Source organism: Dermacentor albipictus, chromosome 9, assembly GCF_038994185.2.
Source record: "Dermacentor albipictus isolate Rhodes 1998 colony chromosome 9, USDA_Dalb.pri_finalv2, whole genome shotgun sequence".
NCBI lineage: Eukaryota > Metazoa > Arthropoda > Arachnida > Ixodida > Ixodidae > Dermacentor > Dermacentor albipictus.
The window spans coordinates 19312758-19339832 of NC_091829.1; the positions used below are offsets into that span (position 1 = coordinate 19312758).

Sequence of the window (27075 nt, forward strand, 5' to 3'; positions counted from 1 at the left end):
ACTAAATGCATTTGCTTTACAACTTGCTTCTGCATGTAATGCACTCGGTGGAACGACAAACAAGTGAAAGAAGGCACGACCATGCACCGACGGTATGATCACGTGAGCCCCAGTTTGTCGACCGCCCAGAAGGCAACGCCTAAGGAATGATAGCCAGCCAGAGTGAATCTAGATAAACCAATGAAACTGGAGGCTTGTCGAAAGATAAACTGTGTCTCGGTACCATTCGTGCTTTCATCTTGGGGTGTCGCCAGAGCTCGTGAAGATCCCGAGTTTCGCCAAACTCGGCGCATCCTGCATAGCACCCCTGCTTAGATTGGGTGACAGTTCCCCAGAAACACACTTTGCCACCATTTACTTCGTATCCAGGATCCGGGCACCCGAGTAGGTATCCTTCTGGGGGCTTCGAGCGGAAAAGAAAGTCCCATCTCCATCAGGACAACAGCAGAGAGGACTCAAGCTCTTGCATCACCTTACTGCCACCTAGACACCCTAACCTGACACCCCAGGGTCCTTCTGGCGGAAGACATGACAGCGCATGACCCTTCTGAGACGGGTCGAATAATACTTCCACTTCCAAAAAAAAACTATACGTGCTAGTTCCCCATACGGCTGAAACTAAAAAGCTGGTGCTCTTTTAGTACAGACTGGTAGCTTGCGAGAGACCATAAAGCCAGCTCCGATGAAGCGCGCACGCATCTAGTGATGCTGCGACGTAATCGCCATCTCGACAAGCTCCAGCGCACCGAGAAAGAAAACATACAAAGGACAACAGAAGACAACGGCAACAGCAAAGCCTTGGCTAGCAAATAGCGACCCATGAAGCGCCGATATATTTCCCAGGGGCGGCTTGTCTTGCTTCGTGGCGGGATTACTCCTTGGGAGGTCCCCGGCGTAGCCGCTGGAAGCCCCGGTCAACGCCATCGCGTCGCGTCGACCCGGCGGGTCTTCTTCGTTCCGTCGGTCCCGCGGCGGCGGCGACGGTATACGTTGCTACACAGCGAGAGAAGCGCGATCCAACAGGCCCGCCGCTGCTACGGCGTGTAATTGCTGGAACGTGATTAGCATACGCCGCTTGACCCCCCCCCCTCCCTTTTTACTCCGCACTTCTCACCCAAACGAGTAGTACCCTCCTCTCCCCTCATCAACTAAAGCGCTTTCCTCCTCGCCCCGTCGCCGGGAAGGCAGGCGCGGTTCTGTCTCGGGAGATCTGTGCAGCGGAACGAGATTGTTGCAAAAACTTATTTACGACGTCTATAAAACGTCTTCACTTAGCTACGGAGTCGGTGTAGAGTTTCCGCAGACGTAGTGTGGAGTTAGGTTGTTAGAAAAAAACGTATAACGTCCACAGAACGTTTTCACTTAGCTATGGCGTCCATATAGTGTCCGTAAGCACTACAAATTTAGGTTCCTCCCTCTCGAACGTGCTGTTCCTGCACAAATTTAGCTTGTTACAAAGCCCATTAAAACGTCTATCAAACGAGTTCACTTAGCTGCAGAGTAAGCAAAGAATCCATGGACACAGCAGAGAATTAATAGTCTTGCGCTTCTCGGATAATTTGCCCATTCAAACTAAATTTCAGATCCACGCAAGACTTGGCAAATTGGAGATTTCTGAAAGTGGTGCTTTGTCTACCAGATGTCTTAATTAAGCCAATCAATCTTTCTTTGCATTTTGTTTTCTTCCTTTCGATTATACGCTGCCTGTAAGCATCAGCACTAATCGACTTACCGACTCGACGATGTATAAATGGACCAGACCATCGCGCCCTCTAGTATTCCCCATAACAGGCAGCAAATCACCGCCCGAGAGAGAGAGAGAGAGAGAGAGAGAGAGAGAGAGAGAGAGAGAGAGAGAGAGAGTAAGACAGGAAAGGCAGGGAGGTTAACCACACGGACGTCCGGTTCGCTACCAACTCACCGCTCGAGATTACATCATACCTGCGTCGTAGACACATGCACGTTGGCCCGATCGAAATTGCGCGCTTTTCTGCAGTCGACACTGTCCACAAAATATATCTAGTAAAGCACAGACTCTCCATGCACGACAGCAAGTCTAGGGGAAGTTTAGGGGCATATAAATATGGCATTGCTGATTTATAATACACTACTTTCTATATATCGCGCTATGCTAATTGTAAATCCCATCGCATCAAAGAAGCGAATATGCTCAGATGTACACACAACGTCTACAAAGCCCTTAAGGCTAACTGCATGTTCAAAACGCACGAATGCATTATGCGACAAGACACTCTCGAGCTTCAGTGTGGCCTATACAGCGTTGAAGCTAGGCCGATTGCTTGTAAGGTGATAAATTCCTTCTGAACGGTATATATCCTTACGAATTTTTATTTCCTCCATTCTCGGTGACCTTTTCATACTTGAGTTCTAGTCTTAGGAACTTTTTTCTTTATATAGTTTCTCTGTCACACGCGAACTTGCTCTGTAGGTGTTTTCCTTATTACACTGTTTGACAGTGTAATAAGATGTTGGACAGCGTTTTGGAATGTTTTCTTGATATTATCGGAGCTCAAGATAAGTCAAACAAAAATAGGAAAAGCACTTCGGCAAATCTGCGATTGTCGGTTAGAGTGCTAATCAACTTACACGTCAGATTATATGCAGAAGCAAAATCTATGGCGAGATTAGGTGCGTGAGCTCGCCGTTCGTGTGTCCATCGTGCGTGGAATTGGCGCTTCTTTGTCCGTCGACAAGTGCCACATGATAAGTTATTTGTTTTGTTCACCGAACACAAAAGCGATACACAGGTGACGTGTAATAAAGGGTTTGAGGTTTAGCCGTCCCCTTGTCTCCCGTGTCTTCTTTCCTTTTTCTTATTTCTCCTTCCCTCGTAAAATGTTGAGCTGATAGAGAGTTTAAGCGTATGCGGTATTCCGGTATACGCAATGGCGTTTGCCTAACACCGGGTTACCAAGCGCTGGTAGCGACATAATGCGACGTTTCTTCAACCTACAAGGCCTTATATACGCGTTTTTGTGTTGTATGAGTCTCCCTGTCGAAAAAGTAGTCATAAAAGAACGACAACGTGTTTACGTTACGCCGCTGCCGAAAATTCTCACTATCAGTGAAGTAGAATTCGCTTGGTTACTGCAATGTATGTTCGAGCTCTGAAATACCAGGTGATGCCACTATATCAGGCCGGCCGCTCAGAATGAAAAGCATGCATATCATGCTAGGTGACTATTCGTATCTGCCCCGTTTCAAAGGGGATGCCTAAAAAAAAAACCAATCACCGCCTCGCGGTTACGCCTCCGGTAACCCGAAAACCGCAAACAGTAAGAAGCTTGCGGACAAACATAAACTCTCTGAGCGCCAAGAAAAACGTCACGACGTCGAGATAGCCAGCCGTTTCTGCAGCCAAACTTCCCGTATTCAGCATCTGACAAAGAGGGAACATGCTCGCGCTCCACCACCCGGAAACGACGTTCTCGTGCGGTATCCCTCCTCACACGCGCTCGTCGAGTACCGCAGGGCACTGCACAGAATTACCGAGGACGCAGCAGTAGAAGCCGGGAAGCAGCTGCCCGCTGGCCGGCCGCCTCGTTGCCCTGCCCCCTCGCCCTCGCTCGCGTTCTTTTGTTTTGACGAAGCGTGGTCACGTGCGCGCGTGCAGCGGCGGTCAAGGCGAGGCGGTCAAGGCGGTGGGCCGCCGTCCAGGTCCATTCCTCACGCGCCGCTGCCCCCCCCCCACCCCCACCCCGCCCCGCGCGAGTGAGACAAAAAACACGCCGCCGCCTTTTCTCGCCGGCGGCTAATGACGCGGCTCTCGCTCGAGCAACCCCGGCACAGGTATTCCAGCACGTGTACAACAGTGCGACAGCCTCAGTCCTATAGCCGAACCCTATACGCATAGCAGAGACCGAACGGATCGCTTCTGAGAAAGAAAAAAACGCGTGGACCGAATTGATATGCACGAATGGAACTGCAGGTTGTAGAAGATTGTACAATTTGGTCTAGATAGTTGACCAGTAACCTATACACTGAACAAACAGTGTAAAAAACAGGACTACGAGAAAACGACAACGTGGGCGCTGAAAAAATCGACTCAAGAGACATCCACTTGATAGTCGGCAAGCGTTTTGCCGGCTTCTCGTAGTCCCGTTGTCCGCGCGGTTTATTAAGTACGCCCTTGACATCTATGCAGCGCCCTCGCTCAAAAGGAACAGTAGAAAGACGCACTTAAAGAAGTTTGACCGAAAAAAAAAATTTTTTTCTTATGTCCCGCCTCTGTGTTGTGTGCAATGTACCTTGAAATTAGTCATCAACAAATAAGTAAGTCTAAGAGAAAATAAAGGTTAAATTTACATTTTAATTACACGGAGAACATCAGCACTCGTATGTCAGTGTGGCATTCCGTATTTCAATGTATAGTTTTGCGGTCACTGTGGCTTGGTATTTGTTCTCGAAAACGTGAACAAGCTATAAAAGCTGTGAAATGTTAGAACCGTCCTAGACCGCTCCAATAAGTCGAAATTCCTCGTAGACAGTCCAACCGCGTCCCACTATATCTCGCGGCAACCCCATTTCACTCCCGTTAACGCACCTGGATCAACGTCCACAGGTCGATCGTGCCTACTCCTACTACGCGGTGTCGGCGTATGGCCAAGGGTAGGGGGAAACAAAAGCTAAAACTGCGAATTTACTGCCCATGGCCGAAAGTTCACCAAGTTGTTCTAAATTTAGTTGATGTATATAATGTTCTGGCTTTGTGTCGTTAAATAAAAAACACACACAATTAGAAGGTCTGATTTTCCGAGACCATACGGTGTAGAAAAGGAGTAGACAATTTTCTGTTGAAATATAGGGAAACCTGCGGGGGCGCAGTTCCTGCACATGTGTTACTGCGACAAGTAGTCCGGCAGTTTCTGAAAGCGCTTTTGGTTTGTCCGAGTAGGTACTGAACCAGCGCGACTTCCCCGTGTCATGGTTACATTTGCCCAGACAGGAAGAGAAAAGCGGAAGAAATAAGCCAAGATGTATCACTAAGCACTATAAAATGATTTACCCCCTTAAGAATGAATAAGGATTTGAATCAATCTATAACTGACACCCTTACGCCCGTTTTGGGTGCAAGAGCAAGTTATAGACCTATTTGCACCCATTAACTTTTAAGGGCGTAACTTATTTTACAGCGAGTGGACAATTTTGTTTTATTTTGCGGCTGTAAATGACGTGTTCGCGTTTTCTCGTTCCCAGCTCAAGCCAACCCGCACGAAAGCTTTGACACCGTTGCTTCTTTCATTGCCACGGAAAGTTGTCCTGCTAGTGCAAGTACCTCATACGAACAAAGTTGTATGAGGTAGGAAGAGAGAACGCCAGGACGCCTCTTTGACAAGCGAGACAGAGAAGACCGACTTAAGCAAGGGGGGAGGGAGGAGGAGGAAACTGAGTGCGTAATAGAGAGAGCGAGGGCGGGAGAGTCACGAAGACAGCACGGGCGTGTGCGTGACACACACACACACACACACACGCACACACACACACACACACACACACACAGTGAGAGAGAGAGATAAGGGTGGGGGGAGAGGGGGGTCAGCGGCCGACCTCAAAAATGGACGCACGCGAGCACCGTGTTAAACGACAGGCTGCGCAGGAGGAGCGGGGCTGCGAGCGGTGGGCGGGCCATGGTCGACACGTCAACGTCAAGGTGAGGCCCTCGTGACAGCTCCGCAAGTCATCTCGGAGTGTCCCGCCGGTAAAACCGGTAGCCGGAGCCCAGGCGGCACGCCACACGCCCGTGGCACGAACGCTTCCAGCGACGACAAACACTCGCAAATTTGTCTGCAGCAATCAATCACTCACACCGATCCATCAGAATCAGTTCAACTAAAAAAATAATGTGACTGTAAATACCTCCTCGCTTACAGTGGGCATTCACGGCTGGTTACAATGCCGTTACGAACCGCTTGCAAGAAAGAAAAAAGAACAAAAAAAGGAGAAACGAAGAACTTGAGGATTGGAAACAAGGCGATAATGTGCTACCGCAGAGATTTGTAGTTGCGGCATATATAGAAAATTAGGCGACAACCGCCAATCAAATCTTGGCAAGCAACTAAGCTACTCAAATTAACAATTCAATTCATTATAACACATGTGACTCAGTTGCACTGAAGGCGGACGCTGCTTGAAAAACTGTTCACTTTGGGAATCTCGAGAAGATCAGCACTTGCGCATTATTGGAGCTTCACAACATATGCGTACACGCTGCGTTCGTGCAGTTCACGCGTTCTACAGCAGTAATTAACTCTTGGAGATCGCCTTTTGCTAACGGGCCTAAATGCGCCAATGTTGGCAATAACAGATGGTTTTTATTTTGATATATGATGTTTAGAAGGTGTCAGCGTCCTTAAGTGGTGCCAGATACTCCTTTAGGTGCGATTGAAGACTACATGAGCTTACTTGTGATTGATAGTAGCCGAAATTAGAGTGGCATGGGTCATTCTCAACCATTTCACATTTCACGCCAGAAGCACTACAAGCACCACATTTCTCCTGCTGAATTGGACAGAAGGCCTCAAAGTATGCCTTATAATCCCAGTAGAACACGATCTACTCTTCACGATTTCCATTTCAACTGTGCCGAACACGCGCATGTCAGCATGTCGAAAGTTTTCGCGGATCGCCACTGTATCGTCACAAAAGAAGAAGAAAAAAAAACGCACTTGCGTGACACGGTATTCAAAACGCGCCTCATCAGGAATGCACCGAAGAACGCCGGCTATACGGCACGTGCAATCCAAAACGCGACAACAACCTCGCCATACACGATAGCGGGGTAAATCCGAACCTTGTAAAACGGTTATACCCAAACGCGCGCTGTATAGACACAATAACGCCAAGTAGGGATTAAGGAGGGAATGAACCGGAAGCCTCGCGGAACGAGGACGTACGGTCAATAGGGATCCCGCGAGGAGGCCGCGGCAGGCAAACTCTGTCAAAGGAAGCCGACGCTATTCAGTAAAGTCAATGCGCGCGGAACTTTGCCGGAGGAGGCTTTCACTTCAAAGGCGGTGACGCGGCCGTTCCCGCCTGGATTGCATTCGCCATAAGCACGCGCGAATGGCCCACGTTGCTGCCATTCGCGCGGCAACACAGAAAAGGCGTTTAGCTCGCTAAGTTGCGGCGATGAATGGCTGAGCGGAGCATCTGCGCGGATTGACGCCGCCCGACGCTTTCCATATACGTTCTGTTGAAAAAAAAGGAAGAACAAAATAAAACGGCGACGCGCAGACGGTTACATGCGATTTCACTCGGACCACTCTTTTAGGAGCGTCCGGATCAAAGAGACGTGCCACAATATGAAGGACGTCGTATAATGACACTTTCTTCGCAATCGAGATGTCTTCTGGGACTGTAGGGATACAACTCATCCTCCCTGTGACTCTGAGTTGAGCCTGGCTAACTTTTGTATCCTTCAGCAAGTTCTAAGGCGAAGCCGTACTTCTACAGCCTCTGTCACGTCTGTCTGGTGGGCATATGTCCGTCATCATCGTGCTATCTTAGCAGAAGACGCGTGGGAAAGAAAATTTCAGCGCTTTCATTTGATTCGAGCACGGCTCCGCGACGTGCATCTGTCGCGCTGACCAGGCAAGACCTGACCAGAGCGGACCAGACCACATCACACCACACCAGAGCAGAGAAGATCAGGCCAGACCAGACCACACCAGAGTAGAGTAGAGCAGAGCAGAGCAGAGCAGACCACACAAGACTAAACAATACCAGGCTAGGCCAGGCCAGAGCATACAAGAGCTGACCAGACAGCGGCACGCCAAGCCAAGCGAGAGCAGACCAAACCAGACCAGACAGGCAGAAACAATATTTATTATATCATTCCCTGCAATCATTTAACAAGAATTGAGGCCTGAAAACGGAATAATGAATCCACAACTCAAAAGACTGCTGCAATGGCACAACGAATGGCTTCCAAAATAGGCCAACCTAATTAACCTAACGAACATTCTGCTCATCGCCTTGTTATCAACGGCTGACATTACGCATTCTTTCTCGTCTTTCAATGTCCGCTGCACTTTCATGTTCAGTCTCGTGTGGCGACATCGACCGTACTATTCACGACAAGCGAAAGATCAAAGCGGTCTTCCATCCATGTTAATTCCTTTCATCTGTAAGCAGCAAATCGTTTACTCAAGTCTTCCGCACACCATGAAAGCTTCTGCACCAACAAATTTCATCCGCTTCAGGTACAAGGAGAGCGCAGTAAATGAAACAATGAAACGTACCTCGAGCATTCGTTCGTTCGTACAAGAGGTAGATAGATTACATTAACGGACACGACTGGAGGAAGTTTCCACTATGCCAAGAGGTCTTCGCTTTCATTCCAATCCCACGCCTTTATGTGCCTTCCCCCCCTCCCTCACCTCCCTCTCCCTTGCTCCGCATAAAAGCACCAAAGTAAATCCTTCATACCGTACACATTCCGCACGAAGCAGTCAAGACTGTACGAACTGCTATGACAACACAAAACAAAGAAAATTGAGAAGCTGAGAAAGAGCCAAACGCGTTCGATCCTCGTAATTAAGAACCAGGTCTCCAAGCTTTCAAGACTTCGTACCGGAGCTTACGAAGGAACGTTAGACGGAAAGGGAGGGCGGGGGTGGTCCTTGTTAAGCGAATAACGCCGAAGAAAAGCAGCCCGCGATCTCCGGTGACGAATTCTTCCCAATCCAGTTCAAAGAGGAACGGAACGGTCTCTCTCTCTCTCATTGCCGCCGTTTTCTTTTGCTATACCGCCACATTCTTCCTTAATCAAAATCGAATAGCAGCGAGGGAAAGCAGCGACGCCAGGGGTCAGCAGAGGCATTTGAATGCGCGTCGTCACAGTGGGGCGCCTCAAGAAGATGACGAGAGATGCCGTCTTGCGTCGACTCAACGGCGTTCTCGCCCCGCTTTGAGTTTCCTGCATAACAGTTAACTATACACAAAACCTACCGATCTCCTAAAAAGAAAGGCTTCATAGTCAATGAAAGAATTAGTACAGGAAGGCGGATAATGCATCGGGAGTGAAAAAAAGAGGTTCTTCACGCCCTGCTTGGATTCCACCGTCAGAGGGAGCCCGTGAGACACACGTCGTGGAGTGAAACAAGCCACCGCGAGGATGTTTATAGAAAGCTTCGACAGAGATACCTGGCGGCTTAAACCGAGAAAACGGTTACAGAACGTGCCACCACATTTAATTTCTGTTCGTTCATTCGTGTTTCAACGTCCACCAAACATTGATCGATTCTCTTGCTCTCATCAGTCAGTCAAGAACTTTATTGAAGTCCTGAGGAGTTTCAAGCCGTTGGAGATCCCACGTGGGGAACTCCTCCGGCCGAAACCGTAGGCGACGACCAAGTCGGGACGGGAACGTGGTGACACTCCGCCAGTTCTTGGGCCCTCTGGACGGCCTTGAGTTGGAGTTTGAGGTCTGCGCTTTTGAGGGCTTCTTCCCATTCGGGCTTACTAGACAGAGGGCCCTTTGGTAAGGTCAACCTCTTTCTCACATTTGTAAGCAAACTACCTTTTGCACCTGACTCACTTCATAAGCCGTCAGACCCTTATTTCTTCCCACTGAATTCAGTAAGCATTTTTAAACACCTTAATGTTATTTTCGACACTAGGTGAATCGACAAGTGTGGCCACAGTAATATACGCGTCAAGTGCGCATCGCCCATTGAAGAAAAACGTCGTACAATGCAGATAACGCACTTGAGGCTCAGCTTAAAGGAATTTTGCCTATTAGTAAGTCACGTCATAAAAGAGAGAGAAAATAAAGGAAGAGGGCAATGATGTGAACCAGAAAGGCGTTTGGCGCTGGCTACATTACTCTGGGGGAGGGAAGCGGAATTGAAAGAAAAGGGAGACAGAGGGAGTGGGTGGATGATGAACGTGAGCGGACAGCACGCACACACGCGCGCGCACGCACGCACGCACACACACACAAACACACACAAACACACACACACACACACACACACACACACACACACACACACACACACACACACACGCGCGCGCGCGCGCGCGCGCAATCTAGCTAGTTGTGGAAGACGACGAAAACGCTGGAGCCAATCCTGATGATGATAGCTTTTGTGTAGGGACACGGACACTATCCTGGGATAACTAGCCCTTAGCAGGTTCTCTGTAAAACAAAATAATAATAAAAAAAGGAACAAAATACCCGAAAGTGTCTTCACTGTCTTCTGGGCCGATAATCGGTGGTTATGGTATGACTCACGCGTCTGTACGGTCTGTGTGACATCGTCTATAGTCGCCGCACTGCGTTGAACTTTGATTGTCCGTGCACGTCAACGGGGGACAGCGGCACAATGAGCGATCGATTATCTCCTCGCAGTCGCAGACACCACATGCAGAACTGTCAGTCATTCCAATTAGTGCTGAGTAAGGTCTCGTGCAGGTCACTCCGAACAACAGCTGACATAGAAGCGATACGTCAAGCGTAGGGTAAAGCCCGAATAGATGTACGAGATGCAGCCAAGGGTTTAGGTCTGTGCAGCCTGTTATATGCGCGGTAATCCACTCGGCTAAGGAGAATGTGCGCGTCAGATGGCGGAGCTGACTCGTAGCAGATGTCCCACAGAGTGGAATCTGGACGTAGTGCGTGGTCATCTCCATGTGATATCCGAGCAGCCTTACCTTAGAAATCACCCAAGGCAGCAATGCAATGCAATGCGTACAAAACAAATACACAGAAACGCGTTCAATACCTACACTGTTACTCCTTGTAACCATATATCAAGAAGTTACTCGTTGACCAGTGGATCCGATAGCAGACGTTCGAATGCGAAGGCTTCAGACTCGTAGGAGATCACGTGGTTATACGAGAACGTAGATACAGAAGCCCTTGATTCGAGGATCGGCGCAGTGGGAGGATTTTTTTTTTTTTTCGTAAGATTGCGTTTCGTGAAATCTCTTCCTGTTGGGGGGAAATACGATGAATCATTTATTCGGATGTGGTTGTAATCATTTAGTACGTTCTTTTTTATACTACATTTCTTCTCTCCGTTTCTATTAGCCGCCTCCACCGGGCTGCGTCGGGATATCAAACGCTTCACCGACCTCACCGCAGGCAGGTGGGTACTGGCGCGTGGCAGTTACAAACCGCGAGCTCACTTTCCCGCAAAACACCAGTCAGCACGTATAAAAAACTTTCGTGCCACCGAGCATCGATACCGCTTTCCGAGCGGACGGCAAGGAAGCGCCCTTATCTTGCCGCGACAGCCCGACACTGAGTCAGCCATCCATAGAAGAAGCTAAGGTGAAATGGAGGCCTCATCCAATCTTGTGGATTGGACTGTACTCTGGATTTGTGCGACGCTACCGACAACGGTGTAACCTTTTACCGAGCACCGCCGGGAAAAACAAAGACGAATACGAGAAGTGAAATAGACATTCTAACTCACATGCGCGAGGGGAGAGATTCAATCCCTGTTCTCTTTCTAGCACCTGGTAAGTGGATGAGCTCGTAAAAGATGTCTTCATAAGATTATTAGCGCTCCCGAGTGCCAGATTTTCTTTTTTTCTTTTTTGTGCCTTCTATGTGTAGTCAGAGCTAGAAGCCAAACTGTTTTTCACCTTTCCTGCTTTAGAGTTGGACGTAGCTCAATTCTAAAACCAACTTTGCGCCGCTATATTGGCAACCGGTTTACAGGTTGTCTTCGAACAAGTTTGCGACAGTTGCGAGAACAGAAATAGAGCATGTGAAGTGAAGAAGGCGTGAAAGTTAACCAGGAAAGCATCCGGACGGCTACCCTACACAGCGGAAGGGAAAGCGAGAATAGAAAGACGAGGGAAAGTGGGCAGAAGAAATGAAAGCCGGAGAGATGAGCAGTAGTAGCCGTCCGATTGGCGATTCCGCGCCGAAGCGATAAATAAGAGTAGAACATGACAAAAAAAGATGAACTACTTTCTCAGGGAAGCCGCATGTGTTTTACAACGTACACTGAGTAGCATTGACAACGCATGCAAGATCACAATTCCGACTAGAGCACAAACACAGCGACAAACCGCCTCAGAATGCAGGGTCGGATGGAGATATATATATATATATATATATATATATATATATATATATATATATATATATATATATATATATACGCACAAACCATCCGTACACGCCATCGAAGTTAGCGTTCGCCAAACCCCTGCTCTCAAACTCTGGTGCGAAGCCACAACTTTGCCTGCACAACTTTCGGTCCTTTTTATTCCTTTCTGCCTTCTTTCGTGAGGGCACAATCGGTAAATTTATATTGCTTCCTTAACATAGAGCGACCTCAGGTTTGATACCAACATCTTTAGAATAAGACCCTGCGCTTAACACTGCCCTAACACTTTGAGCCACTGCCCCGCCACATCCAATTCTATTTTGAAACAAGCTTAAGAAACAAAGTATAGTCGGAAACCGAAACAATGCGAAAGCAAACAGAAAAAAAAATGATAGAGAGCACACGACTCATTCACGGCCCACTGAATCTTGCGGGGCACCGCCAAAACCGCAAGGCAGTGGGGAATACACACCAAGCAATTGGGGAGGAGGCCATTGCCAACCGCGCGCCACGAGTATCCGGCGTTTTTATCTCGTGCCCACACGACTGACAACCCCGCCGCACTTTCGTCAAAACGTCGCCCACTACCCCTCCCCCCCCACCTCCTCAACCCACTGCAACCCTTATTGCCTCTCAAACTTCCTCAGCTTCCCGCGGGAAGGCATACTCGCTCCCTGTAGTGTGCTCGGATCGCGGGCGGCCTACATGGCCGGTCAGTGCGACAGTTTAGTGCACAGACCAGCCGAAGGAGCAGACGTCGTGCGATACTGCTGTTGATGCCGATAGGCGAAGTGTGCGGATTGCTCTTTCGCGCAGATTTCGAATAAGTGAACGCCGATAAATCGCCCTCGTGCGGATATAATATGATCCGCTTCTGAATCGTTCCATATGGAGTACGCTATTAAATAGGTTTTCCGTGTATCCGGCTGAATTCCTTATGAATGACACGAAACGTCTGCGAAAAATTTACAAAAGGACAGGACTGCGTCGGGAAACATGGCATACTTGCACTTTATACAACATTTTCTCTCTCCATAAAGGCGCAGCTTCATACACATACTGATTCCTTTACGCATAACCTACGCACATCTCAGTGAAAACAACATTATAATTGCCAAGCCCGTATAGTGTCAGTTGGACAATGCGGAGAACCAAATGATGCGACGTGATTGAAAACTATTGCAGGCCTACGACGGGTTCAGTTCGCTAAAGACAGGGGAAATTGGATATTGATAAGGTAGGACTTCGTCATGCAGTGGACATCCATAGAATAACGATGACTTTGTCGTCGACGGTTTGCGGACTCCTCAAATCCTACACATGAAGATTCCTATTATGTACGGCGTACTGACTTTAAGCATAAGGAAATGCAGCAGATCCATTGATTTGGTGCCAGGGACCGACACCAAGGAGAAAAACACAAGCGTGCGCGCACGTTTACTTCATAATGCGTTACTTCTCGCAAACATATCAGCGGCACTTTTCGTCAACCTTGAGGCAATAACCTCTCTGCGTAGAGTGTGACATCGCGGCAACATTTCTGATTATGACAATTTCGATTTTCGTTACCTTCCTTTGTCATTTCGGCCCGTTCAACACCATCGGTAACAGTAATCGTTCTCTAGCGGACTTCTCTAAACAAGCTTACTTAAACTTCGCGAAATCGCTTAGTGCATTCGCATTTCTTGAATTTCTGGCAACAACCTTAGCTGGTATGATGTAGCGATTCCATTCCAACGTAACTTCTAGTCACGCTTCGTTCGTGATCACAGCGCTGCTACGCCCGCGTTATCAACTGGATCAACCTGCCGTGAGCGGCGGATGCTAATAGCGGCACAGAATCGAGTTGAAGTAAACCCGACTTTGCACTGGTTGCGATGGCGCTGCCATCAGGAGACGAAGCCCTCGGCACGTGAAATCCGTCACACTGCCAGTCCGTTCCACGCATACCGCATATGTGTAAGAATGGGTGAAGCCGGGCCAGCGCACCGTATACACCTCGAGCACACCTCGCAGTCCATTGTCGAGCTCTGGAGCGACAAAACGGTCGGCTGGCGGCGTCGGGGTGTTCAGTGGCTTGCTCGTGTTGTATTACGAACGCATAGACAGACACACACACACACACACACACACACACACACGAGGTAGGCAGGCCAGCACAACAGATTGAGAGGAAGGCGTCTCCGCCATACTGCATCCGTCGGGTGGCGCTGCCTTCCGCTTCAAGCCGCACTCGTCTCCTAGGTTATTCTACACGTCTATTGCACCCACCTCCTCATCTCGTGGGATGGTGAGCACGGTGGCCGGCGCAGTACACAGAACCTGCCCGTATATAGACAGGCCGATAGGGAGCGCTGTTGTAGGAATCAGGAGAAGCGGCGAAGCGAGGTCCTGGCGTTAAATTAAGGGACGGCCCGCGCTCTTTTTGGGCCGCCGGTGTATGGCCCCGCCATTTTCGCCACCCCCCCCCCTCGTGTTTATTTATTTATTCGTTTATTTCGCTTTCCCGTTCCTTCGTGCCAAGCTTCCCGCCCTGCCAACGGCCCTCGTCATCTTTTCTTTCGCGCGTCTTCACTTGAAGCGGATTTTGGCGGCGTCTCGACGATATAGGTTCGTTCGAGGAGAAGGGAACGCACGACGCTTCACGTTCGGGGGGCGCCAAGCGAAAGGGAGGCGAACAGTTAGCGCCTCGAAAACTTCTCTAGGGGAGTCAAGAAAGCAACGTAACAATAAAGAAGAGAAGAAAAGAAAAAGGTACCAGAAGAGATAGAGAGGGAGAGAGAAGAAAAATAAAGAAAAGAGAAATGCAGGAAAGTCACACAACAGAAAAACCTGTCTACAGCCCTACACAGTGCGGGAGAGGGCAGATGGACAGATCTTTCGAGTGCTCCATGTATTGAAGCGCAGCAGACAGGAGATAATAAAATTGCCCGGAAACCATCAACGATGATTGTCACTCGCGTCTAGAAAGCCATGTGCTTTATTAAACGAATGATGCGCTCGAAGGCGCATATTTTTCGCAATGATGACATTTAGATAGCGTTCGTTATTTCAATGCGTGATTCCGTAGCGAATAGAGGCGTTAACCAGCCCATTCGTAGCGGTAGTACAGGTAGTTATACATAAACATAAGGAAGAAGAGCGCACCGAACCCCCTCCCCCATAGGACAACCCTCTTCTGCCGTAAGGCTTCGCCTATTAAATGCAGAAATAAAGACTGTAAAAAAAAAAGCATACGGTTGATTATGCAAAATAGAAGCGAGGCGTGCAGACAGGACACAAGAGTAGAGAAGTGGACAACACGAACGCCGGTTGAAGCTCGTGTTGGCGTTCGTGTTGTCCACTTCTCTACTCTTGTGTCCTGTCTGCACGCCTCACTACTATTTTGCATAATGAATCCTTACCAACTAGCTCAGCTTTCTGTCGTCATAAGGTTGGTTCGTCATACGTGTGTTTTGTCACCGGCAGCGCGAGCGTCGGGGAGGAAGGCGACTGCTACACTCTCCTCTCCCGCAGACACCGCCGGGAGAGAGAGAGGACGGCGGGAGAAGAGCGCCTGGACATTCGTCGCCGAACTTTCCTCCACGGGACGTAAAATTTCAGACGACCCAAAGCTCTCGCGCAGCAGCAAGTGCGTCCCACATAGGCAGAACACTCCGCGTTCGGCGACGAATGGTTGCTCGAGAGCATGTGGTTTGCACGAGATCACGTGGTTTGCACGAGATCACGTGGTTTACACGAGATCACGTGGTTGCGCGAGAGCACGTGGTTTGCACGAGATCACGTGGTTGCGCGAGAGCACGTGGTTGGCACGAGATCACGTGGTTGCGCGAGATCACGTGGTAGCGCGAGAGCACGTGGTAGCGCGAGAGCACGTCCCTTTTCTATCGGCAGTCAAAGCCCGACAACCGGTTGACCACCACGAAAATGGGCGAAAGAGCCAAAGAAAGGTATCGGGTTTATATAGACAACGAGGACATATCCACGATCTCAGCGGTGCGAGGCACACATCTGCAGGCCGGGATAACAGTTAACGCAAGTCAGCTTAGAAAAAAAAAAAAAAGCTTAACAATGCAATTATCGGTCTCTCCTGCGACGACTGGTGAGGCCGCCGCTACGTCACGGTTGGTGCCGAAAGCGGTCTCCACTCAATATGGGTGAGCACGTTCACGAACGACCACCTCCGCTCATTATATCGCGGAAAGTAACAAAGAATGGCCTCCGCATTCCAGAACGCTCCTTCACTCGACACTCCATGGTCGTCACCTCGACTCAAGAAAAAAAAATTGAAGATAGCAGCGCCACCACTCCAAGGAAGTGTTCACCGCGCTTCATGATCGTCTACGGCAATTTTTGAGAAATTCATCGGTCAGATGACTGCGCCGTACGTGCCCGATTCGGTGGTAAAGGCCCTCCCGGTAAAGCGGAGGAAGATTTTTGAGTCGAGGTGTGTTTGTAAATACGGGGGGGGGGGGGGGGGGGGTCAAGGGTCCTTCCTGTTCGGAGGTCGCGTTGCGATCACAATGATCTCGAGCCGCACTGTTGCCAATTTTCCCACAAAACGATGATACCGTGTATGATACTGTGCAGTACTATGCCCTGACATTATTGTCATTTCAACATGTTCGACAACTAAAACGAAGCAACATGACAGAAACACCTCTAAGAAACTGCCATAGAAACACATAAAAAAAAAGACTTAACGAGGAGCTCACTTCTTTAAACTACATCACAAAAGCGCTGACACAGCAACCCGTTAAAGTACTTCACCGGTCGCAGTGACGATTACTCCCTCCAGTACGTACAATTCATGTTGTACGAAATCCCAGTAGCGATGTTCAGGAACACTCTCGAGTGGACGGCTCGGCGAGCGAAGAATAAAACGACGCTCTCAAAGCGAAACGCGTTCAAAGGACCGGCGCCGCCTAAATACCCAACGAGGCCGCACTGTTGAGCGACATGCTCGCGTTTTGAAAGCGCATAAATGGCCACGTGCCGTCCGCGTAGAGGAGACGCTTGCGTAAATACGCCTCGGAGTACTCGGCAAATAGCCGTCCGGACGCGCGCCCGCTTAACGAATGTCGACCACTATTCACTGAAGCACGACGTAAAGCAATAACGAAAAAAAAAATGGCTGTGGCTTAGGTAAGGTTAAGCCCAGGATGCGAAGCATACTAGCCTTTATTTTAGTTGTTGAACCACTGTTTAGCCTGGTGAACTGCTGTTGCTTGGCTATATTTGGTTCGGCTAGACGAAGAAACAACTCATGCATTACTTCTTCGCCTTCAAGAGTGGAACGCGACAGCGTTCCCGTCGACCCGCCAAGGGGTGTAAGACAATGGGCTACAGGGCAGCGACTACGCGCCCCGCATTGGACGCGGTGAGCGTCGAGCAAAGCAGCGTTCGGCGCGGCAACGAAATGTGCGCCTGAGCAAGAGACGCACGCCTTAGAAACAGCGCGTTTCTAAGGCAACACCGCATTCACTAGAGGCGCTTTTGTACCGCTTTGAAGCGTTGTACTCGTGGCTCAGTGGTAGCGTCTCCGTCCCACACTGCGGAGACCCTGGTTCGATTCCCACCCAGCCCGTCTTGCAAGAGTTGAGCCAAAGCCACTTCTCCTCTGTCGTGACGTCACGGTGTCACGTGATTTCATGGTCACCGCCGCGCCTGAGGAGCTGGGTTGAGCCCTCGTAATATGCTTCGCATAAAAAAGAAGAAGACATTTTGAAGTCATTCGGAGATTTGGGCATAACATTGGCCTCAAATGCCAAGCCGCCTCTATATACGCGGAAGAGACAGGCATCCACTCTGCTATGCACACCAGATTTCAATCGCGCACCGCTTTCAAAAGGGCACGCGCGCGCGCTCATTAAGACAAACACGCGCTGAAAGAGCATCACTGAATCCCGTCCGAGTGGCGAGAACCGGACTCCATTAGCAAGCAAGCGCCAGCGACAACAACAACACCACGAGTTTCGAGTGCAAAGCGGCGCGTGGTCTCAAAAAGGCTTTCTTTCTATCAAAAGCTCACGCGCAAAGACGAACAAGCGAAATAAGCGAGGGCCGCCTGAATGGCGTGCGTCCCTTGAGTTCTGTCAACAGGAGGCGCTGTCCAAGCAGCAGCCAGAAGAATTCGAGAGCCACGCGATGCACTAAAAGGAACAAACAAAGCCAAGCCAAGCCAGCGGCGTCGTTTTCGTTGCCGGGGGCAACCGCTCGCGATTCAGCAGCGCACGCACTCACTCACGCGCACGCTGGCGTGCGTGCGAGCCTGCCATGTGGTGGTGGGGCGGGGGGTCCTCGGTTTCTAATCGACAAGATTGGTCGAGTGCGTCTCCGCAGACATTCTCTCGTCCTCCTCTTCCTCTTATATATCGGTCGCCTGTTGTAGGTTCCCCCTTCCTTCCCCATTTCAAACCCCCGTTCTTCAACTTCCACTTTCCGGCTTCCTTGTCGATCGCCTATTGCGCTTCCACCTAAGGCGAATAAAGTTGTACGCCTCCTGCATGCCTGCCAGTCGAAAACACTCTCTTGCGAGCTGGACAGTAAACATGATCGAAACCTTCGAATCCGGTACACGTTCGGAGTCGTAAACACGTGAGGTTCGAGAGGAATGTCACGTGAAATGAAGTCATTTGTCTGTCGCACTCGGTGTCGCATTCTTTTGCGTCCTACCTCCTATGCTCAGTTGAGGGAGGCAAACAACGGCCGTAAGGAACGATGATAACAAGACGCGTCACTATGCGTTGTAATTATCTCGACGATCGATCTGCTTTTATCCATACCCGAATGTCTGACAGTTGAAAGACGCCGGCTATGTTGTTGCGCCTCCTTGTACGGTCAACTTTCGCTTTTCGTATGCTCACGCGCCCGAAAGAAATTAGTTAAGAAAACACAAGTATGTCTGTTTCGTGTCTTTCTTTACAGCCTCTGTCAAATGTGTGCTAAAAGAGAACATTGTCTTTGGGTATGAGGGGTACAATGTTTTGCCTCTACACACTTATCGTTGTTTATGTCAGCACTCACATTCATGCTGCCGCGCTTTGTATTTCACAGCGGCGGCCACTGTTCCGCTAATGCGGTCATCCAACGCGACTTCCCCCGCGATTGTCAGGCGGTTGAATGCCTGATCGCTCAGAGCAGAGAAAGCTTCCGCTGTCTAGACACTCATTAACACGTTCGTCGCGTTCATATTGCATGACGCAACACCACAGCACGCATTCCATCGTCGTTAGACCGCAGGAGGGAGTGCATCACGCATACCAACAAAAGAAATGAAAAGTTATTAGCACAGCCCCTTTGATCGAGAGTAGCCATCAAAATGCGCGGCCAACGACGTGCCTCCCCGATTCTAGCCCGTCGCATACGGGCTACGAGGAGCGGAGTGGGGCAGACAGATTCAGGTAAATACGAGAAGCGTTCGCGGGCATTGCGATCGTGTAATGCAAGCGCAGTAGTGTCAGGGAACAAGGAACCCCCTCACGTGTCTTCATCGCCAGGGAGACACGCTACGCCTTCCAGGCAACGCCGACAGAGGGAGACTGCTGACTCCCCGCTCCCCCATGGTCTCGAGGGAATAGCCAAGCCACGCGCGTGTAGTGCGCCTTGGTGTGCGGGAGTAGCCAGCCTCGAAAATGAGTGGAACAAGCGTAAACCGTATCATCGAGAGGCACTCCCCCAACCTCAATGCAAATATACGCAGCCCCACTCATATGTGCACCCCTCGGAGACGTCGAAAAGCGCCACTGCAACAGTATCCGATGGACCACCAGTATTCGATACAGCTATGGCCACGGGAAAGGACGCGCCGTGACACTTTGCCTAGCAGCACACCAGGCAGGGTCAATGTAGGCCTAACATAGAGCAGCCCACATCGTTGGCTCGGCGACTCTGACAAAACGTCTTCTGCTCACCTGCGTCGTCTGCTGTCCAGGTGGCCCGCTTGACAAGGCCTACGCCAGGAGCCACGTCTGCGCCTTGCGAATGATCCGCTTCCGGTGGTCACTGCACAAATACAAAGGGGCCGTATTCTCGCATTACCACTTGCGGGGATGCTTTCACTTTCGCCCCATTTCGCGTGACTTTAGCGGCGGATGCATCGTTGTTTAGGCGCAACAGCAATCTTGGTACAAAGCCAAGCCAAGCCAAGCCAACGCCACATAAATATAGCACGAGGCCTAGCTGTGCACCCTGCTTTATGACGTCAGGCTACTAGGCCCAAATTTCCATTGGCAAGCCCGGCGTCACGAAAGCGGAGATGTCAAAATAACCCCGGCTTCCATTCCATGGGAGCATCCCAACTAGATCCTATGTCTGTCGGGAAAGGTAGCATGACGTCATGGATCGGAGTGCGCAGGCTTAGCCCTATCTAGGTGGCGTTGGCCAAGCGCTCTGTCCAACGAACTTTTCTTAAAAACCTTCTGGGTGCTGCTTTAGCACTCTCCAACCAACATTGTCACCCATAAACACCGATGTGCCCTCCGCTTCCTTTAGTCACGCGAAATTTTATTTACTTATTTATATATGTAAAACTTACTGCAGGACTCGAGGCCCTCGCAGAGATGACAACATAAATTCAAGAGAACAATGCACAAAACACGTCAACACACACACACGACACACAACAAAAAAAGAGGGTCAGAAGTGCGAATACAATGGTCACAAACTCACTTAATGAAGCGATTGACTTACGTGATTTCAGGGAGCTATGACGTATGGGCAAGAAGGGTTTTTTTATGTTAGATGAGGCGAAATATGGAATTAAAGCATTTTGATGACGATGACAAGTTGGTCTCGTCAATAGAGGATTTATATACAATTAGGGGTCGAGTTCTAGCTCGGTATAGAGAAGTCGGGAAGGAAATTGCAGCCGCATTATTTTTCTGCACAATTCAAGCAACAGAAGGTCATCGGAAGGTCATCAGCCATTGCTCCAGCCCACTGTAACACACACACACACACACACACACACACACACACACACACACACACACACACACACACACACACACACGCATGCACACATTGTGTGTGTCACCACAAGCAAGCACATGAGTTTGCGTTTGCGTCTGTCCAACCAGAAAAGAGCCAACCAGACGTATCTGTTTTTTTGTCCTTAAGTCAGCTTCCAACCAGGTGGTAGATTAGATCTCTCGTCAGTACTAGTTGTAGAAGTTGGAGAGTCAAGCCTTTCTCATCGACAATTCCGCAACGTCTTCCGTGAAGCTGACAAACCGTTGCCCATCACAAACTTTTTATCTTTTTGCCAAAAATTTGTAAGAGCATGCACAGACGATTAAACGGCAAGTGGTTACGCAGAATTATTTACGCAGAATAATTAATCGCAGAATTATTTCTTCGTTGAATATCTGCGTGATATATTTCTTTGCCTACACTTGCTTTGCCGCGGTATGCACGTTATTTTCTATATACAGAAAGCACGCGAGAGGGCGTCGTCATTCACGCCGAGCCCGGGCCTCCCGCTTCCAGTGTGACGACCATTTGCCACGTGTACACGACACCCAGAACGTATAACGGGACGTGCGACTCGGGCATTCTCGCCCGGCCAACCTTCACCCCAAAAGCAGCCGTCACAGGAATTATTTCTTCAGCGTATAGGACACTCACGCCTGCGGCAAAAACACATACACGCAGGGTTACACGCCGTGGACCCTCCTTGTTGTGTCGGTTCTCCCCTACCAGCAGACAACAGTTTCCTTCCCTCGTCAGAGCCAGTTGTCAATGTTGGCCAGCCGTGGCTTGAACCACCCTGCCCATCCCCAGACGAACCCCCTCGGCATAGACATGTCTCGCCACTGCTTCCCACGGGGAGCCGTCCATTTTGGGGCGAAACCGCTAACTGGCAGCCAGGGACTGCAGGAGAAGCCGTGACCAACTCGCTGCTGCCTTGCTTCCTTCGCCGTGGTCCGGCGTGCACCGCTGCCGTGTCACGCGGTTGCGAGACCCAGACCGCCAGGGTGGGCCCGTCCAAATTGACGACGCCATCCGCCGCTTTTCCCGCTGCCTCCCGTGCCCACCCCACCCCAGCACCACGCGTGACAGGCCACGTCAACAGACTCGGGCCCGGCCAATTCCCGGAGCCCCGGCGTGGAAGACGAGCGCGGCGCAGCAGTTCGGTACAGCGACCCGTATTACCGCGCGAGATGAGGCATCCAACAGACTCACGCGACGGTTCGTCCCGCGCACGACCGGCTTCCCGCGCGAGCCAATATGGTTCACCGATTATAGACGTGACTTCCATCGTAACGACATCTTGCACTTCTCGGCTTCTTTGAAAGCGCTCCGACATACATCTCTCTTCAAAGGTCGCGCAGGCCAGTAACTATACCGTTTAGAGTAAGACTAAGAACCACAGCCTTATATAATGAAAACAGGAAGCCTCGCTATACAGTAATGGCGTCGTGCACTTCTCGCTACAGAGCTTCTGTAAGTCAGCAAGTAAGCTTCACAACGAGAGTGGGCAAGCTCCAGCACGGTATTGCAAAAAGCCTGTCTATTGCATTTAGCGGCGGCTCTGGCTTCCTTGTACGGCTTGAACGATGCTTTTTCGCGATTTTTTAGCATTGCTGGAGCACTTTCAAGGAACCGGTCGAGGAGATGGCAAATGGCCTTCACTGACGTCACCGAAATCGCCATTTCGTTAGGTCAGTATGACGGTGAGCTCGTGCGCCCTACATCTTTTCGGCTTATCTTCAGCGGCACTAAGCGAAGCTGTTAGTTCAGTGTTCGTGATGCAACATGCCCGCCATTTATAGCAGTTTTCCTACCGACTGCCATGCATTACGTTTGACCTTCTAGCTTTCTTTTTTTTTCTTTTTTTTTTTCGATCACACGTCACTGCTCTATAAGGCACATGCGACGGAAATATACTCAGGTATTTTCCTCAATCGGTGCTTCAACGTAACACCCTATACACCTCGGACACACCGCATCCGTGATGGTAGACACCGCTAAGACCTGGCATTTTTGAATCGGTTTCGTTATTGTAAACGGCGTTATCATTAATTTAAAGTGAGAGAGCTAACACAGCGTCCACTGACAGCCTCTTGCAGCCGCAGTGTTTCTAGAGTGGTCTACAAAGTGCACACGTGTTGAGAGCTGCTTGTCCGGTGCCGGTGCCTCTCACAGTGTCAGAAGGAATTCTAGAGCTGCAATCTGTTAGCGACCGCAAAAAAGAAAGAAAAAAAAAAAGCTTGTAATCCATAGATTTGCCTATTCCTTGAATATGTGGCTTCAGACGTTCTTGTGGCAAGATTCCTTACGCTTTATTTCGTAAGTTTCCTAGCGATCATCTCTTTCTGTGTACGTTATTTCTGTGTTGTTTTTGTGTGTGTGTGTGTACCTTTTTCTGTGCACGTTTATAATAATTGCGAATTAGTAAAACGCAATATCATTATGCAAATTTCCATTTCTATTTAATGTCGCAAAGCCATTTGAAGGGAAGAGGCCGAAGTTTCGACAAACGCATGCACTGCGTATTGTTTAAACATCTCCGAGAGCAGGTGGGTGATGCGGGAACGTAGAATCAGTGCGTAGAATTTCCTGCTCCTTTGTTGAACATATAATTCTCAAAGAAAGGCATATTCAGAGAGCGCCTTATCGCCTATTGAACTTAGTCTCTCAGTATTTGATATTCTATCTTTTGATGCGAGCCCCCTTGGTCGTGCCCGAAAGGAAGTATGTCAGATTGCGCATGGGCACATCATTGCTACAAGGAGGCCGACATGTTAAACACCATTCTTATGCGTTGCATATTGCAATCACTCAGTTCAGCCCTTGGGCGCGGCCGGGCAGCCACCATTGACCTTTAGCGCAACCACGTGACGTGACGTCACGACAGCCCGAGGAAAAGCTGGGCCCCAACTCGCGCAATATGCAACGCATTCTTGGCTTAACCAAGCTAAGCCTGGCCATTTTTTAACCGTATCATTAGCATTTCATGAGCAATTTTTTTGAACTCTCAAGTGATCTTATCAACAACTGACATCATCGCATTTTATTTATTTTTTAGCATTTACTATTAATACTATTTAAAGTTAAGCATTACGGCCCAATAAGTTGTTGGGAAGGAAGGCATTGCATTATCTTCCCTAATGGTGAACATTCTTTGGAGGCAACAGCTCCCATGCAGCCCGATCACCACAGCGATATATAGCCTCCCAGATTGGGCAGCAATCGTTCGCCGCCCCATTTCGGCGCCCATTCACCGCTACAGCTGACGCTGCCGTAGACATTTAACGATAAAATTTCATCTAGCAGAGAAAGAGGGGGACAGACGAAAGGAGGTGGACAAAGGCAGATAGCTTAACCATAAGGAACAATTCGGTTTGCTACCCTACACTGCAGATGGGGAAGGTATGTCGAGAGGTAAGGATCAAATGGACAGAGCGCCTATCTTTCACAACCGCTCACAGTACAAGATTACAGATTCCATGTAGTAGAGATATAAAAATGGCTCTGGCTTAGGTAAGGTTAAGCCCAGGATGCGAAGCATACTAGCCTTTATTTTAGTTGTTGAACCACTGTTTAGCCTGGTGAACTGCTGTTGCTTGGCTATATTTGGTTCGGCTAGACGAAGAAACAACTCATGCATTACTGCTTCGCCTTCAAGAGTGCAACGCGAGAGCGTTCCCGTCGACCCGCCAAGGGGTGTAAGACAATGGGCTACAGGGCAGCGACTACGCGCCCCGCATTGGACGCGGTGAGCGTCGAGCAAAGCAGCGTTCGGCGCGGCAACGAAATGTGCGCCTGAGCAAGAGACGCACGCCTTAGAAACAGCTCGTTTCTAAGGCAACACCGCATTCACTAGAGGCGCTTTTGTACCGCTTTGAAGCATCGTACTCGTTGCTCAGTGGTAGCGTCTCCGTCCCACACTCCGGAGACCCTGGTTCGATTCCCACCCAGCCCGTCTTGCAAGAGTTGAGCCAAAGCCACTTCTCCTCTGTCGTGACGTCACGGTGTCAGGTGGTTTCAAGGCGACACCGCCGCGCCTGAGGAGCTGGGTTGAGCTCTCGTAATATGCTTCGCATAAAAAAGGGAAATATAAGTTAAAGGCCAGGGAGTGTAACCAACACCGAGCACGGCTCGCTACGCTACGTTGGGAAAAACGGCGATGAAAATACTAATAGACGGAGGTAAAGTGACGTGTTGATGTCGCCGACGCAGGGGAAGTACTGTCAGCGCTTAGTCACAGACGCCAGCACAGTCCGGCCAATTTCAGGAATGGCAGCTGCGCTTTCGTGGCTGTGTGCGGTTGTGATGGGCGACGAATACGGTGTCCAACGGAAAAGGTTTCCCTGTGGTAGAAGTGTAGCGAGCTCGACGGGTTCCAGCTCGTTCCTGCACCGCCAATTCCACTATACAGCATCGGACTGCCGCAGCATTTCTGGTTATTCGGCTTCATTTATAACGTTCATATTCTTATACGTTGTTATAACCGCGAAAAGTAGGATACGATCGCGAAACCTTTGACGCATCCCGCGTGCCTTTTAACGAAATGTTGTCGAAAGAGACGGTAACGTTAGTAACATGTCGCTGTCCCGAAATGCGCATTGCATTATGTCAGGTGGTTTTAAAAAAGAACGTGCGTATCTTTCGATTCCCCTGTTCCCTTACCCCAAGTGTAGGGTAGCAAACCGGACGCTCGTCTGGTTGACCTCCCTGTCTTTCTTCTCCTTGCTCTCTTTCTCTTTCCCTCTGTCTGTCTGCCTACCTATCTGTCTCTCTATCTCTCTCTCTGCAGACGGCTGCCTAAATGGCTCGAATTTCGCCTTTGGATAAACTTACAGCAGGCGGTGCTCGGAACACATTACGTACCAGCGGATAAGCCGACGGGTCAGTTACGTAAACTTGAGAAATTGCCCGCACGTGAAATCCTCGCAGGAATGACATATATAGGTCTCCAAGCAGGTCATGATCATTTTCTGCCGTAACCATCCACTAAGCGGCGACATGCGGTAGCGAACACATGCCAAGTAAAGCGTTTTCACAAAGCAGAGTGGAGTTATTCATACGCAGTAGTAATACATCAGAGCAGGAGGTTCCGCAGTTTAGGATAAACTGATGAGGTGACCTCGTACTACGCAAACCGTATAATGACAAGGAGTGGGCGAGCAGCAATAAATTTCTGCAGTTACCTTAAAGTCCTGACGGAGCCATTACACAGGGAGGGGGGGGGGGGGGAGGATAATAAAAGGAAAATACATTGTAACTTATTGAAGGTAACTACGCGAAGGAAGAGAGAGAGAGAGAAAACGCCATAAGGGACAACGAATCCAGTAAACACAATATAGTTAACATAAAACTGTGGGGAAATACGCAACGGTGCAAACATCGCAGCATAAATCCCTATACACAGTACAGATAAGGTAATACAACGGAGCAACAATTACAATAACCAGGTAACCTATACCAGTCCCTGCAGTTTGCAGGTACTGGGCACTGTTTACACTAAACCGAAGAAGGTATCTGCGATTAAAAACCACAGCAAAGAAAGAAACAGAAACGTGACAAAAGTTAACTGAATCCGAAATTATGGGCATGCGCAAAAAACCACGAATAATAAGATAAGTAATACATTTACAAAAAAAAATGTCCAACGATTACGAGGCTCCCTAATGCGAAATTTGAGCGCACCTCCATACGTGTTTTCATTTCGCGATATACTGAGGCAAAGAAAAATTTCGAGGATGCTTAAGCTTCGCTTTCAAGGAGTGGAACGCGATAGCGTTCAAAGACCCCTTACTGCTTTTCATGCTTCCCGGCAACTGCAGCTTATGTAACCGTAACGTTTACCGGGAAACGCTGGCTACGAACGCTATGCATGAAGGCGAGCTTTCTGGTAAAAACGCCTCCTCTTACATGAGTCGATCTTCTCTTATGGTTTCGAACTTTTAATATTTTAGTCTGAGAAGAGCCCACATAAAGGACATGCGCTGTCGGCGCTTTTTATGCGAAGCATACTAGC

At 49.4% G+C, this 27075-nt stretch overlaps 1 protein-coding gene across 1 annotated transcript in view; it reads right to left on the reverse strand.

Moving 5' to 3' along the window:
• The window catches only part of LOC139049761 (latrophilin Cirl-like), a 1359947-nt gene that overhangs the window by 909113 nt on the left and 423759 nt on the right, over positions 1-27075 (reverse strand). The window contains exon 3 of the mRNA XM_070525564.1: positions 20003-20093. The gene's annotated coding sequence lies outside the window, so the exon portion shown is untranslated. The remainder of the gene's footprint in view (positions 1-20002; positions 20094-27075) is intronic.